Source organism: Notamacropus eugenii, chromosome 5, assembly GCF_028372415.1.
Source record: "Notamacropus eugenii isolate mMacEug1 chromosome 5, mMacEug1.pri_v2, whole genome shotgun sequence".
Taxonomy (NCBI): domain Eukaryota; kingdom Metazoa; phylum Chordata; class Mammalia; order Diprotodontia; family Macropodidae; genus Notamacropus; species Notamacropus eugenii.
In genome coordinates this window covers 54,943,549-54,955,867 of record NC_092876.1, presented here as the reverse complement: position 1 = coordinate 54,955,867, position 12,319 = coordinate 54,943,549, and the positions used below count along the sequence as shown (strand labels likewise).

The window sequence follows — 12,319 nt, the reverse complement described above, 5'->3', positions numbered from 1 at the left end:
GCCCTTGGGCTCCGCAGCCCCACCGCGGGCAGCAGGCGGCGAAGGCCGCAGAGCCGGGAGGCAGCCGGGATGCCCAGGCCAGGCCCCGCCCCGCCCGCTCCGAAGCCTGCACTTCCTTACCCGGGAGCAGAGTCGTGGTCCCCACCGCCCGCCCGCCCGTCTGCAGGCCGGCCGCCGCCCGGGGCAGCCGCAGGGACCGCAGAGTCCTGGGCCGCCGACAGCGACACCTGCGGCCGCCTCCCGCCTCCGCCCCGCCTCCGCTGCAGGACCCCGGCTCGAGCCCACCAGGGAGGCGGCGCGGCGACGGCAGGCGCGGAGCGGCACGTGACTGCTTAAAGGGCCGGCGCCTCGCTCGGCCCAAACAGCCTTCCCGGTCCGGAACCCGCCTGAGCCTCGCGAGCCGCCGTCCTCACCCCGATCAGGGAGAGGCCCGCACGCCCCGCTCTTCGTTCCTCCCCCAGTTCTCCCCAAGCACCGTCGCCATGGACGCGGCGCTGGGTATTGCGGCTTTACCCAAGAGGCCCCGGGCCGGGAGATCGAGAGAGCTTCCTAGCGAGGAGAGAACGCGGGGCATGTCGGGCCGGTTAGTCCGCCTAGCAGGACCGCCAGTTACGCTGAGGAGAGGCACTCAGGGACCCGGAGGAGCGGGTCCGCACGGGAATGCCCCGCCCCTGTGACGTGGAGGAGGTGGGACTTCTCCAGGCTGGTCCAGCTCCGAGTCACAGACAGGCCCCTGAAGCAGAGGAAGGGACGCTTCTTCCACGTGCACCGGGCTTCGGCTGTGCCCCAGCTCGGCTCTAGGACCGGCCCACCCGGTTCTCCCCGGGGGTGGGGCGCTGATCCCTGCGCCCAGGGGCTGGAAGGCCTGAGTAACAGCCGAGAGCCACCGGACCGGTGTGGGGCTCAGCTTGCTCCAGCGTCCTATGGAGATGCTCTGTCTACAGTTTGTTGACCTCGGTGCCCATTCATTCCCTCCCCCTCCCCCCTCCCCGGCCTCCCAAAGCTAGGTGTCCCACCAAAGTGGGGGGGTGGTGGTGGTGGTGGTGAATAACAAGGCTACAGACGATAGAAGCAAGAAACGGGTATATTTATTCCAAAGGCGTTAAAGAGGTGTAGACACACAAGAATCACTGCACACACTCAAGGAATGAACAGGATAATGGAAGTTAAAATTCACGAGGAAGCCAAAGAGAAGCCCCTTCCAAAGGGAAAGTGGTTCTGCAAGACAGCCCGTCAGCCATGTCTACTTCACCTGGGCTGGGCCCTGGCCAATCATTCCTGGTCCAAGGACCAAGTTTTACCCAGACGTGTTGCCAGGGGCCATATTCTACAACGAAGTTTTCCTGGCCAGACAACACTTACTTTGTGGAAAAGACAACTGTCCCATTCACAGGACTTTCCTAACATTTACACCTTTTGCAATCCATAAACCCACCCAATTGCTGGAGAATTTGATACTCAGTAACCTAGGATTAAGAAAGGATACACACTCAATGCCACACAAACACATGCCACACATAAAGACCCACACAAACATGCCTCAGATTCACCCATAGCCACACCCACTCAAACACAGGACACACGGGCACACACGCGCGCACACACACACACACACACACACACACACACACACTAGGGATGGCCTTGAGGCCATATGGAGGCTAGGTGGGAGACAGGACAACTGCCCCATTTCCCACCCAACTCTGGGGACCCAGCTGGAACCAGTTTACAGGTTTCACAGTGGGGAAGGAAAATAGCCCTTTTGTACTGACTGATTCTACTGAGCTTTTGCTTCAGCAGACAATAAAAGGAATCTTTAAACAATTAACAAGTGATTAAAAAATGATGAAGCCCTCCCAGCATTAAACCAGCTGCTAGATGATGGGGACACAGACACAGCAAACCCTCCCTTGTGGGTGATCATATATACCTTAGCACAAAGAAGGAAAATACATGATAGAAAGCACCCCACACACACCCCTCAGAGATGAGTTTCACTTGGCTAGAAGCAGGCCCCCAAACACCTAGAAACAGGCTGAGAACATCCAATTCCGGCTCTGCACAAGCCACTCTACTATGTCAGAAGGCAAGAATCACACAAGGGACGTCAAGATTCCATAGTCTCTAGGTCAAGCTCTCCAAGGGGAGGGGAAGAAGGCCCCCTTTGGCTACATAGTACTGGGGAAGAGTGATAAAAATGGAAGCGAACAGGAAGAGAGAAAAGATTTGGGAAGCGGTGGTGGCCTCAAGGAGGACTTCTCCATTGATGAATTACAGGGATGGATACTGCTTAAAGTCCCAGGGCTCTATGGCCAAGTTCTCCTAACATTTACCTTAAGACTCTCAAGGGAGACCCATTTTCCTGCAGGGAACAAAATCTGTATTTGGAATCAGAGGACAGGGATCAGTCAAAGATTTCCTGACCTGCTTCTCCTTGGGAAAAGTGCCAAACTACTTGGGATCTCACTTTCCACATGCATACAATGAAGGGTTCAGATTATATAGCTTGCCTCTAAAATCAGTAGAGGGGGAGAACAAACCTCCCTTGGGATAAAGGAAGGCTTTTGTTTATACTTTTGTATCCCCAGCACTGGACCCAGAGAAGGCCCAAAAAAAGCCTTTTTGAATGGTACTGAATGGGAGGGAGCTGATACAGTCAGGAGAAGACTCAAAGGAAACCTTACATACAGAAAGAGAAAAAAGTACCAGAGATCCTGCTGGCAGACTTACAGTCATGAGCAGGAGGCAAAGGGAACACCAACAAGACCAAAAACCCTGGTGTGGGACCACTCCATTAGTGGACCATGGACAGTACTCCTCATGTGGTCATCAAGCTGGTGGCCACCCTGCCTGACATAGAATCTTGCTCTGACCTCAGACCCTGTTGCTGAGGCCAGGGAAGCTGTCTCACTCACTGCCAGGCCTTGACAAATGTACCAGGGGACTCTGGGTGGAAGAAGACCAGGAAAGGTCAGACACAATAACACTGGGAAGGGAAGGGGAATGCCATGGTGCCATGGCCAGGGAACGCCAGGTAGGAGAGGGGGCCACTGCCCCTTCTGTCTCCCACCTCTGGGGACCCATCTGGAACCAGTCTACATGATTCACAGAGGGAAAGGAAGAAAACCCTTTTGAGGTATCTGCGTCTACTGAGCTCCTCTGGCTCAGGAGAAAACTGAGGGAATTTCTGCCCAGCAACAGTTACAATGATAATGGTAGCTAGCATTTACACAGCAGTCTAAGGTATGCCAAGCAGTATACGTATGGTATGGCACTGGACCCTAGGAGGGAGGTGCTAACCTTCTGTCCATCTGACAGATGGGCAAGCAGAAGTGAGAAAGCCTAGGAGACTTGTCCAGGGTCTCCTAGCTACTGCATGTCTGATGCAGGATTTGGAGGCAGGTTTCTCTGAATCCAGGTCCAGAACTCTATCTACAATGGCACAGCCAGCTGCCTCTAAACTAAAGGAGCATTTACAAAGCAGTCACTACATGCCAGACATTGGGGAACATGCCAGGGTTTGGGGGAAAAAGGAGAAATAATCCCTGCATTCGACCACATGTACAGATCTGTATGAACAAACAAGATCATTACAGAGAAGGATTCATATATACAGTGTCAATCCCTCATCCAGGAGATCCAGTGTCCAGAAGCAGGGCCTCTGCTCCCGTGTGGACCTGTGGATGGATGCAGGCAGACAACACTTGCCCACCCACTGCAGAATGCATGACACACAATCAGGAAGGGCAGAAGCAAAGACTTAGCTTTGGAAGGGAGTCAAGGGCCACACACTCTGAACATCATGACCCAGCATGCCATGGGCATGTTCTTGACAAGGATAGTGCAGCCCTGCTGGCACAGTCAGTACCAATTTGGGACGGCAGATAGGAAGATTTCTCCTGCCATCCCTGCTAGCTGTGCCTGTGTATCCTAGATAATGCACCTCTTTCAGGAGCAGGCATCCCATGACAGAGGCTGATGCATGTTTCTGAGGACCACTATGCTTGATGTGACTTTTCTTGTGTCAGGTTGTAATAAGACACACAAAGGAAGGAAAGGAAGACATGGGAAGGTAGTTGGGGATCCATCTCAGGGTCATGTCACTAATAGCTCTCTCCCCCAGCCCCTTCCTATTGCTGGTCCTTTGCTCTTTCCTTCCTGTCACGGTGACAGCCCCTGGAATCCATTCCATTCCATTACTGCTGCTTGGACACCCCCACCCTCCAGTCACAAAACAACAAAACCTTGCAACTGGCAAACACCAGGGTAAATGCCCCAAGTTTCACATATAGACCTCAACTAGCTGCTGCTTCTGACCCACCCAGATATCAGCCACTGCCTTCTTCCTTTCCTCAAGGACATTCCTTTTGGGCCTAATAAGATAGGCATCTTTTACAAAGAAGTCCAATCAGCAGCAGGCCCTGGGGACCTCTGGTGGTCATGTCCTCTTCAAACTGAGGCCTTTCCTTTTGTAGACAGAGGGAGTGAAGGGGAGCTGGCAGTGGCATCTGGGTCACTGCTACAGGAGATTTCTCCAGCTGATACTCTGAAGGCCTGAGCCTGGACACTTAGGGAGGCATACAGCAAAGAGAGAAGGACCATTGGGAAGCTTCTGGGGGGCAGTCTTTTGTGTGCTCCTGGCTCTTACACAGAGGCAGGGAAGGAGCTGACCCTCTGGATCTGGAGCCCAATCACTGTGGACCCACCTCAGCTTCATCCTTGTTGTAAGAAGGCAAAGGGATGGAATTTCAGGAAGGGGCTAAGGAGGGGCTCTGGGCTCCAAGGGAGACAATCCAGCTGGAGACACTCGGAAGGAGTCTGGGAACTCCACAAGGGAGGGGACAGGCAGGCCTCTTCTCTGCTTGTTCTAGTAACAGGAAACACCTGGCTGGAACTGGATATGTCTAGCCCCAGGGCACTGAATGTCACTTGTGGTGGTAGTGATGGTCAGGATGGTAGGGCCTATCCCAGCAGCTACTCCTCCAGCTCTCCAGACAGGAGAGACCCACCTTGGAAGTTCCCTAGTAATGACTGGCTGCAGAGGCAATTTTTTTCTCACTGAGCTGGGTTTCTGTGCTCCAGGCATGCCTCTGTGTCATTGTTGGGTGAATAGGGGAGGGTGCCATCAAGATGGGCTGGCTCCCTCTCCTCAGCAGCTAGGAAAGTGGAAGGTGTTCAGCCTTAGTTCCCAGCCCAGGGTGGTCTGGTCCACACGGTAAGACCTGACTCCCTACTTCTGCTGCAGCTAAGAGGTCAAGGGGGCAGCTGTAGATCAGCCCCCAGCAGGCTCCACCAAGCACCCTTCAGCACCCTCCACTTTGGAGGGGCCCTTGTTGTCAAAGAGCCAGCCATAGGTAGGGAAATAATCAAGGCTCATCTTGTCCTGCAGGAAGGGTAGCTGAGTCTGGGGGCTCTTCCAAACCTGGGGTACAGATGTGGCCTCTCCAAAGATTCTCCAGGTTTCCCTAGGCCTGGAGAACATCACCACCTGTCACTCTCCTGGTGCTGGCCTTCCCAGGACTTGGACTCCCCACACTGGAGGTCCTGTAAAGAAATGTTAGAATTAAGTCAGCAAAGACTTCACACAAGGCCAGTGTCAGGCTTCACCAGTGCTGAGGATCTCAGAGCTCCCCTTTGTTTTCCTAACACCACACAGGATACTCCCCAAATGTTTCCACAGTTTGCCACACCCCAAGTCTTCTCTTGTCAGAGCAAATTCTCTTGACCAACATGCAGCCCATCATCTACTTACAGGTGTGACCATGAAGTCAATGAACAATGACAGGAGTAAGAGGGAGGACCTGGCTCTGACACCTGCCCCTTCTGCCCCACTGGGCCTGGCCCAAGGTTCTTCAGTCTCCTGAGCCTCACAAAGCTCACCTTCAAAGTGCCCCCTCTCTCCTTCACTCCCTCCCATGGGTGCAGTGAGGGACCAAGGCTATGTGGTATAAGAAGCACAAAAACATGGGAACACAAGGACCCCAGGCTTCTCCTTCACACCTTCCTTCCAATCACCTTTTTGACAACAAATAACTCCTATTTGTAGAGTTCTTCTGCAAGGTTTGCAAAGAGTATCATAGACTGGCAAACCTTCTCTCCTCATTCAGGGCAGGGTGTTGCCCATAGAAGGGGAGCTTCTTCCTATCTCCTATTTCACTGGCATTCTGCATGGATCCAACCAAGTACAGGTAGGGGCAGGTTGTGGGTGGTGGAAGACCCTTTCACTACGAAAGAGGAGAATGCGGGGAGGCAAGATTGTTGTGGAAAGAACAGGGACCAGGGATTGAAAGTTGGAAGCTTGACCTCATCTGTCACCTAATTTAGTGTCTGATGTAGCATCTCTAACCCCAACAGTATTGTTTTGTATAAAACTACAACTTGAAAATTAGTTTTTCTTATATAGGCAATGGATTAAGGGCTGATTCTTTCGGAAAAGTGGAAAACTGAGAAAAAATTCATTCAAATGTAGGTATTATTGATCAAGTGTCATTTCTAGAATATATATAGAAATGAATCAAATATCTGAGAAATAAAAGCCATGCTGCCACCAAGAAACCATCATTGCACCAGAAAATGAAGTTTTTAGAGGTGGAAGTCCAACCCATCACTATGTATATTAGAAATGAGAAATCACTAATAGAGAAATATAAGGAAAATGAACTCTGAGGCACCACCTCATACCCATTACATTGTCCTAGATGACAGAGAAGGAAAATGACAAATGCTGGGGGCTGTAGGAAAACAGGTACTCACTGTTAGTGGACTTGTGAGTTAGGTAAACCACTGTGGAAAGCAATTTGGAAATCTAGCCAAAAAGCCCTGAAATTGTGTATGTAGCAATGGATGAAAGAATCAGGAAAGAGACCAACATATACAAAAATATTCATCCCAACTCTTTTTGTGTTGGCAAAGAATTGCACATTGAGTAATGGTTAAAGGAGTTATCCCAAATGAATGGGAAAGAATATTATTAACTGAAAGAAATGATGAAAGGGAGAGAAAACCTGGGAAGACCTGTATGAAATGACACAGATTAAAGTAAGGAGAACCAGGAAAATAATTTTTACAAAAATGAAAACATTGAATAATGAACTTTTAGAAGCATAACAACTCAAATCAACACAATACCAGAATTCTAAAAAACTCACAATGCACCACTTATGTAATCCTGGAAAGAAAATTGATGGACTCTGAGGACAGCATGAAGACCATTTCCTTTTTTTCTGGAAATGATCAATGGGGGAATTTGTTTAGCATGTCTCTCTTGCTATATATATCTATATCTCTATAAAAGGTTTGGCTTGTTTAGTTTTTTCAATATGTGGGAGTAGGTTAGAGAGAGATAAAGAATCCTAAACTAAAAATTAAACTGAATTTTAAGACAAAAATATTATACTTCATGGACAACTGAAAATTGCTGTTAAGAATGTGCGTCACTTTGCAAGTTCTCTTTTACCTCCCTGGGGAATAGGAAAGCACCAGTATTTGGAATACTAGTCCAGAGAGGACGAGCAGCTGATATGTGGGCTTGTCTAATTCCATGCTGCTTCCCAGACGGGAAAGACTACAACTGACGGCCCCTGTGAGCAGCATATTAGTGAGTCCGCCTTCCCATATATCCTCCACTGACAGGTACTTTTGGCCATTTTTGCTCCTCTTCCTGACAAAGTTAACTAAAACCTCAGTCATTTTAAATGTGCTTTTCTGCTCCACTTATTGAATTGGGGTGTGTTCTCATCTGGCTCTTTGGTAGCCTGGAATTCTTGAGTCCCACTCGTTTCACAGTTAAAGAAAACTGAGTGCTTGTGAGTAGGCCAAACTAATATAATAAAAATGAGCATTGTACCTATTCGGTGCCGTACCAATCAAACTACCAGATAATTGTTTTCTAGAGCTAGAAAACATGTCAAAATTCATCTGGAAGAACAAAAGGTCCAGAATATCAAGGGAACTAATGAAAAGAAATGCTAGGGAAGGTGGCCTAGCCGTACCAGATCTCAAACTGTATTATAAAGCAATTATCATCAAAACCATTTGGTACCGGCTAAGAAACAGAGGGGTAGACTAGTGGAATAGGTTAGGTACTCAAGACACAATAATAAATGAATACAGCAATCTACTGTTTGATAAACCCAAGGACCCCAGTTTCTGGGATAAGAACTCACAAAAACTGCTAGGAAAAGTGGATAATGGTGTAGTGGAAACTGGGCATAGACCAATGCTGATACTGTACAGAAGAATAAAGTTCATATGGACACATGATCTAGGTATAAAGATTGATACCATAAACAAATTAGAGAATCAAGGAATAGTGTATTTGTCAGATTTAAGGAGAATGGAGAAATTTTTGACTAAACAAGAGATAGAGGACGTTATGAAGTGCAAAATGGATAATTTTGACTACATTCAACTGAAAAGTTTTTGCACAAACAAACCCAATGCAACCAAGATTAGGAGAGAAGCAGAAAACTGGGAAAGAATTTTTGCAACTAGTGTCTGTGATAAAGGTCTCATTTCTAAAATATATAGAGAACTGAGTCAAATGTACAAGAATACAAGTCATTTCCCAATTGATAAATGGTCAAAGGATATGAACAGGAAGTTTTCAGAGGAAGAAATTAAAGTTGTCCATGGTCATATGAAAAAAATGCCCTAAATCACTACTGATTAGAGAGATGCAAATCAAAACAACTCTGAGGTACCACATCACACCTATCAGATTCGTTAACATGACAAAACAGGAAGATGATAAATGTTGGAGGAGATGTGGGAGAGTTGGAACACTAATTCACTGGGGAGCTGTGAGTTGATCCAACCATTCTGGACAGCAATTTGGAACTATGCTCAAAGGGCTACAAAAACGTGCATATCCTTTGACCCAGCAACATAGCTTCTAGGACTGTATCCCCAAAAGATCATAAAAATGGGAAAGGTTCCCACATGTATAAAAATATTTATAGCAGCTCTTTCTGTGGTGGACAAGAACTGGAAATCGAGGGGATGCCCATCTACTGGAGAATGTCTGAACAAGTTATGGTATGTGAATATAATGGAATACTATTGTGCTATAAGAAATGATGAACAGGAAGACTTCAGAGAAGCCTGGAAGGACTTACATGAACTGATGCTGAGTGAAAGGAGCAGAGCCAGGAGAACTTTGTACACTACAACAATCACAATGTGTGAAGAATTTTTCTGGTAGACTCAGGCCTTCACAGCAATGCAAAGACCTAAAACATTCCCAATGGACTCTTGAGGCAAAATGCCATCCACATCCAGAGAAAGAACTATGGAATTGGAACACAGAATGAAGCAGAATATTTTCTCTTGTGTTTTGTTTTGATTTGTCTCATGGTTTCTCCCATTCATTTAATTCTTCCATCCACCATGACTAAGGAAAAAATGTACTTATTAAGAATGTGTGAATAGAAGCCATACAAGATTGCACACCGTCTAGGGGAGGGGGGGAGGGAAGAAGAGAGGAAGAAACAGGAGAAAATCTAAGATTTATGGAAGTGATTGTAGAAAACTAAAAACAAATTAATAAAAAAAAAATTGAGGTCAAATGAGAGAAGTGCCACTAGCTCAAGGTCCCCCAGGGATTTAACCATAGAATTATTCCTCTGATTCCAAACTCAGTGTTCTAGTCATCAAACCGGGATGCCCATCCACAGACATGAGTTTACAGGGACAAAAAGGGTAAAAAGACCTCCAAAAATAGTATGTCATAAGAGCACTTGTGTTCCCAAATTAGCCTATGTAGAAATACGGTGTATACGAAAATATGCTTACGTTTCTCAGACTAACAAAATGTGGAACGGGAAACAAACCCCCATACAACCTCAGGGAGTCACAGATGGCAATTCTGGACATCTGGAGGGGGAGCAGACAAACCCGTCCAGAGAACAGAGGGGGATTTCTGAGACCAAGGAGAACTGGCTTTGAAATCCGCTATGGCTGGATGCAGACTGCATTCCTTCTCTTCTGCTGGTGCTAGCTACGGGCTCAAGAAGGCAGAAGGAATACAAGAGGCCGGATAACTCTGCCACTTCTCCCTTGCACTAAGGTAGTCGTGTCACAGCCCTGCATGGCAGGAGGGAGGGAGGCAGAGACACAGGACACAGCTGGGCGTTTAAAGGAGCACCGAGGCCTAAGAAGGAGGCCTGGCTTGCTGCTAGTGACGCAGCTCGAATGCAGAACAAGGCGGCTCTCTGCATTTTTGTGGGTCCCAGTGCCCACGTTGCCTGTGGCACTGTGCCCAGGGCTCCCCCCCACGGAGGCCGTGAGGAGGGAAGAAAAGCTAAGGTGCCAGCGGGGCGCCAAGCGCGTCAGTTTCAATAGAAACTGACGACAACCGCCCCTCCCCCAGCCCCGAGCCCCGAAGCCCCGGGCCCCGGGGAGGAGGCGGCCGGGCGGCCTCGGCCGCGGGCAGCTGACGCCCTGGCCCGTGGAGCAGCCAGGGCAGCTCCAGCAGGCGGCGCGGCCCTGCAGGGTAGCCATCGGCCCAGGCCGCGGCACCACTCTCCCTGCCCAGGCCCCAAGCGGCCGGGCCGGCCCTGAGGCCCTTCCTTTCTTACCCGGGAGCAGAATCCTGGTCCCCATCGTCCGCCGCCCGGGGCAGTCGCGGGAACCGCAGCGTCCCGGGCGGCAGAGCAGAGCGGCGGCGGGCCCCTCCGGGATCCTCCCAGCCTCCGCGGCGGCACCCTGGCGCCAGAGCATCCGCCCAGGAGGAAGTTTCACTAGGCACGTGACTCCTTAAAGGGCCGGCGCCCGGCTCGGTCCCGGCAGCCTTAGCGATCGCGACGCCACATGAGACTCGCGAGCCACCGTCCTCGCCTCCGTCAGGAAGGGGACCAGGCCTCCGCCTTCATCCCTCCACGTACCTTCCCCGAGCGCCGTCGCCATGGACGCGGCGCACGTTACGGGCCATCGAGATGGCAACTACGTACTTCCTAGCGTGGAACGCGGGGCATGCTGGGCCGGATTTTTGGCCTAGCAACATCACCCACTCCTCCCCAACAGCCTGCGCAGGACCGAAAGCGAGATGAGGAGGGCGGGCTCTCGGGCCAGGGAAACGCCCCGCCAGGGTGACGTCACGAGGAGGCGGGGCTGGGGCAGGGAAGGGCGGCCTTCGTCCTCGGAGACGGGGACTCGGCTTCGCCCGGGGTGGGCTCTGCGATCGGCCCACCCCCCTCCAGCCCTGGGCCCAGAGACCACGGGACCTCCGTGCCTCAGTTTCCTCTCATCCCCCCCTGGCATGCCAGTTGTTAAGGGCCTGTGGAGCGCCGTGCCCACTCCCTCCAGTCTTCCCAAGTCTAGGTATCCCCCCAAAGGGGTGGCAAAACACAAAGCTACAGAAACAAGAACCAGGTAAGGAAGAAGTCCTTTATTCCAAACTAGGCGGAAAAGAGGGGTAGACACACAAGAATCACCGTCCACCCTCCAGGAACGTGCAAAATCAAGGGAGTTACGATCCTCGAGGAGGCCAAGGGGGAAGTGGTTCTGCGAGACAGCCTGTCAGCCACTTGTGCTTCCCCTTGTCTGGGCCCTGGCCGACCACCCCTGGTCCAAGGTCCAGGCTTCACTGAGACGATGCCAGGGGCCATATTCTCCAATGAAGCTTTCCCTGCCTTACTTTATGGAAGAGACAAGTGTCCCATCCACAGGCCGCAGACAACCTCAAGATCTTGGGGAATGCACAAGCCTACCCTATGACCTGGAGATACGCACAAGGATATTATCATTTACCTAAGCTCGAGAAAATATAAAGACACAAAATGCAAGGACAGCCACATACTCATGGCTGTGTGGAGGCCACATGGGAGATAGGACAATTGCCCCTTTTCCCACCCAGTGCTGGGGACCCAGCAGGAACCACTTTACAGGATTCACAGTGGGGAAGGAAAAATAGCACATTAATTTCCATCTGAGACTACAGAGCTCATTTGGCTCAGTAGACAAGTAGAGGTATCTTTAACTTCAACAAGGGACTTAATTATTAAGCCTTCCCTTTTTCAAACCACATGTTACATGCTGGGGATGCAAAGAAACAGTAAAAACCTTCTTGTGATTCCATATATGTCAGCACAAAAATTAAAAAATATAAGATTGTGAGAAACTTGGTTTCCAATGCAAATCCTCGGTCTCTGTTGGCTGGAAGCAGGCCCCTAATGTTCTACAAAGCTGGTGAGAATATCTGCCCATGCTCTGTACATCCCACCGTAACATGTTTGAAGGAAGCATCATACAATCTTTGAGGTGGAAGTGTATGCAGAGTTATTCAATACTTTCTTTAAAAAATCTCAAAGAGGAGGTCGAG

General features: G+C 49.9%; 1 protein-coding gene and 1 long non-coding RNA gene across 6 annotated transcripts in view; both read right to left on the bottom strand.

The window, feature by feature from the left end:
• Window positions 1-600, bottom strand: part of DNAJC16 (DnaJ heat shock protein family (Hsp40) member C16) — a 33,736-nt gene extending 33,136 nt beyond the window's left edge. Inside the window, exon 1 of one of the 5 annotated variants that reach the window (XM_072608953.1) lies at window positions 514-600. The gene's annotated coding sequence lies outside the window, so the exon portion shown is untranslated. Of the gene's footprint in view, window positions 1-120; window positions 487-513 lie in introns of those variants that run through there. The other 4 variants (XM_072608955.1, XM_072608954.1, XM_072608952.1 and 1 more) reach the window with 4 other exon arrangements.
• A 468-nt stretch (window positions 601-1,068) lies between these two features.
• LOC140504249 (uncharacterized) lies at window positions 1,069-10,752 on the bottom strand. Its single transcript, XR_011967023.1, has 2 exons — window positions 10,578-10,752; window positions 1,069-5,544 (listed from the first exon to the last, which is right to left on the bottom strand). It is a non-coding gene; the product is annotated as an uncharacterized lncRNA (long non-coding RNA).
• Window positions 10,753-12,319: the final 1,567 nt, after the last annotated feature.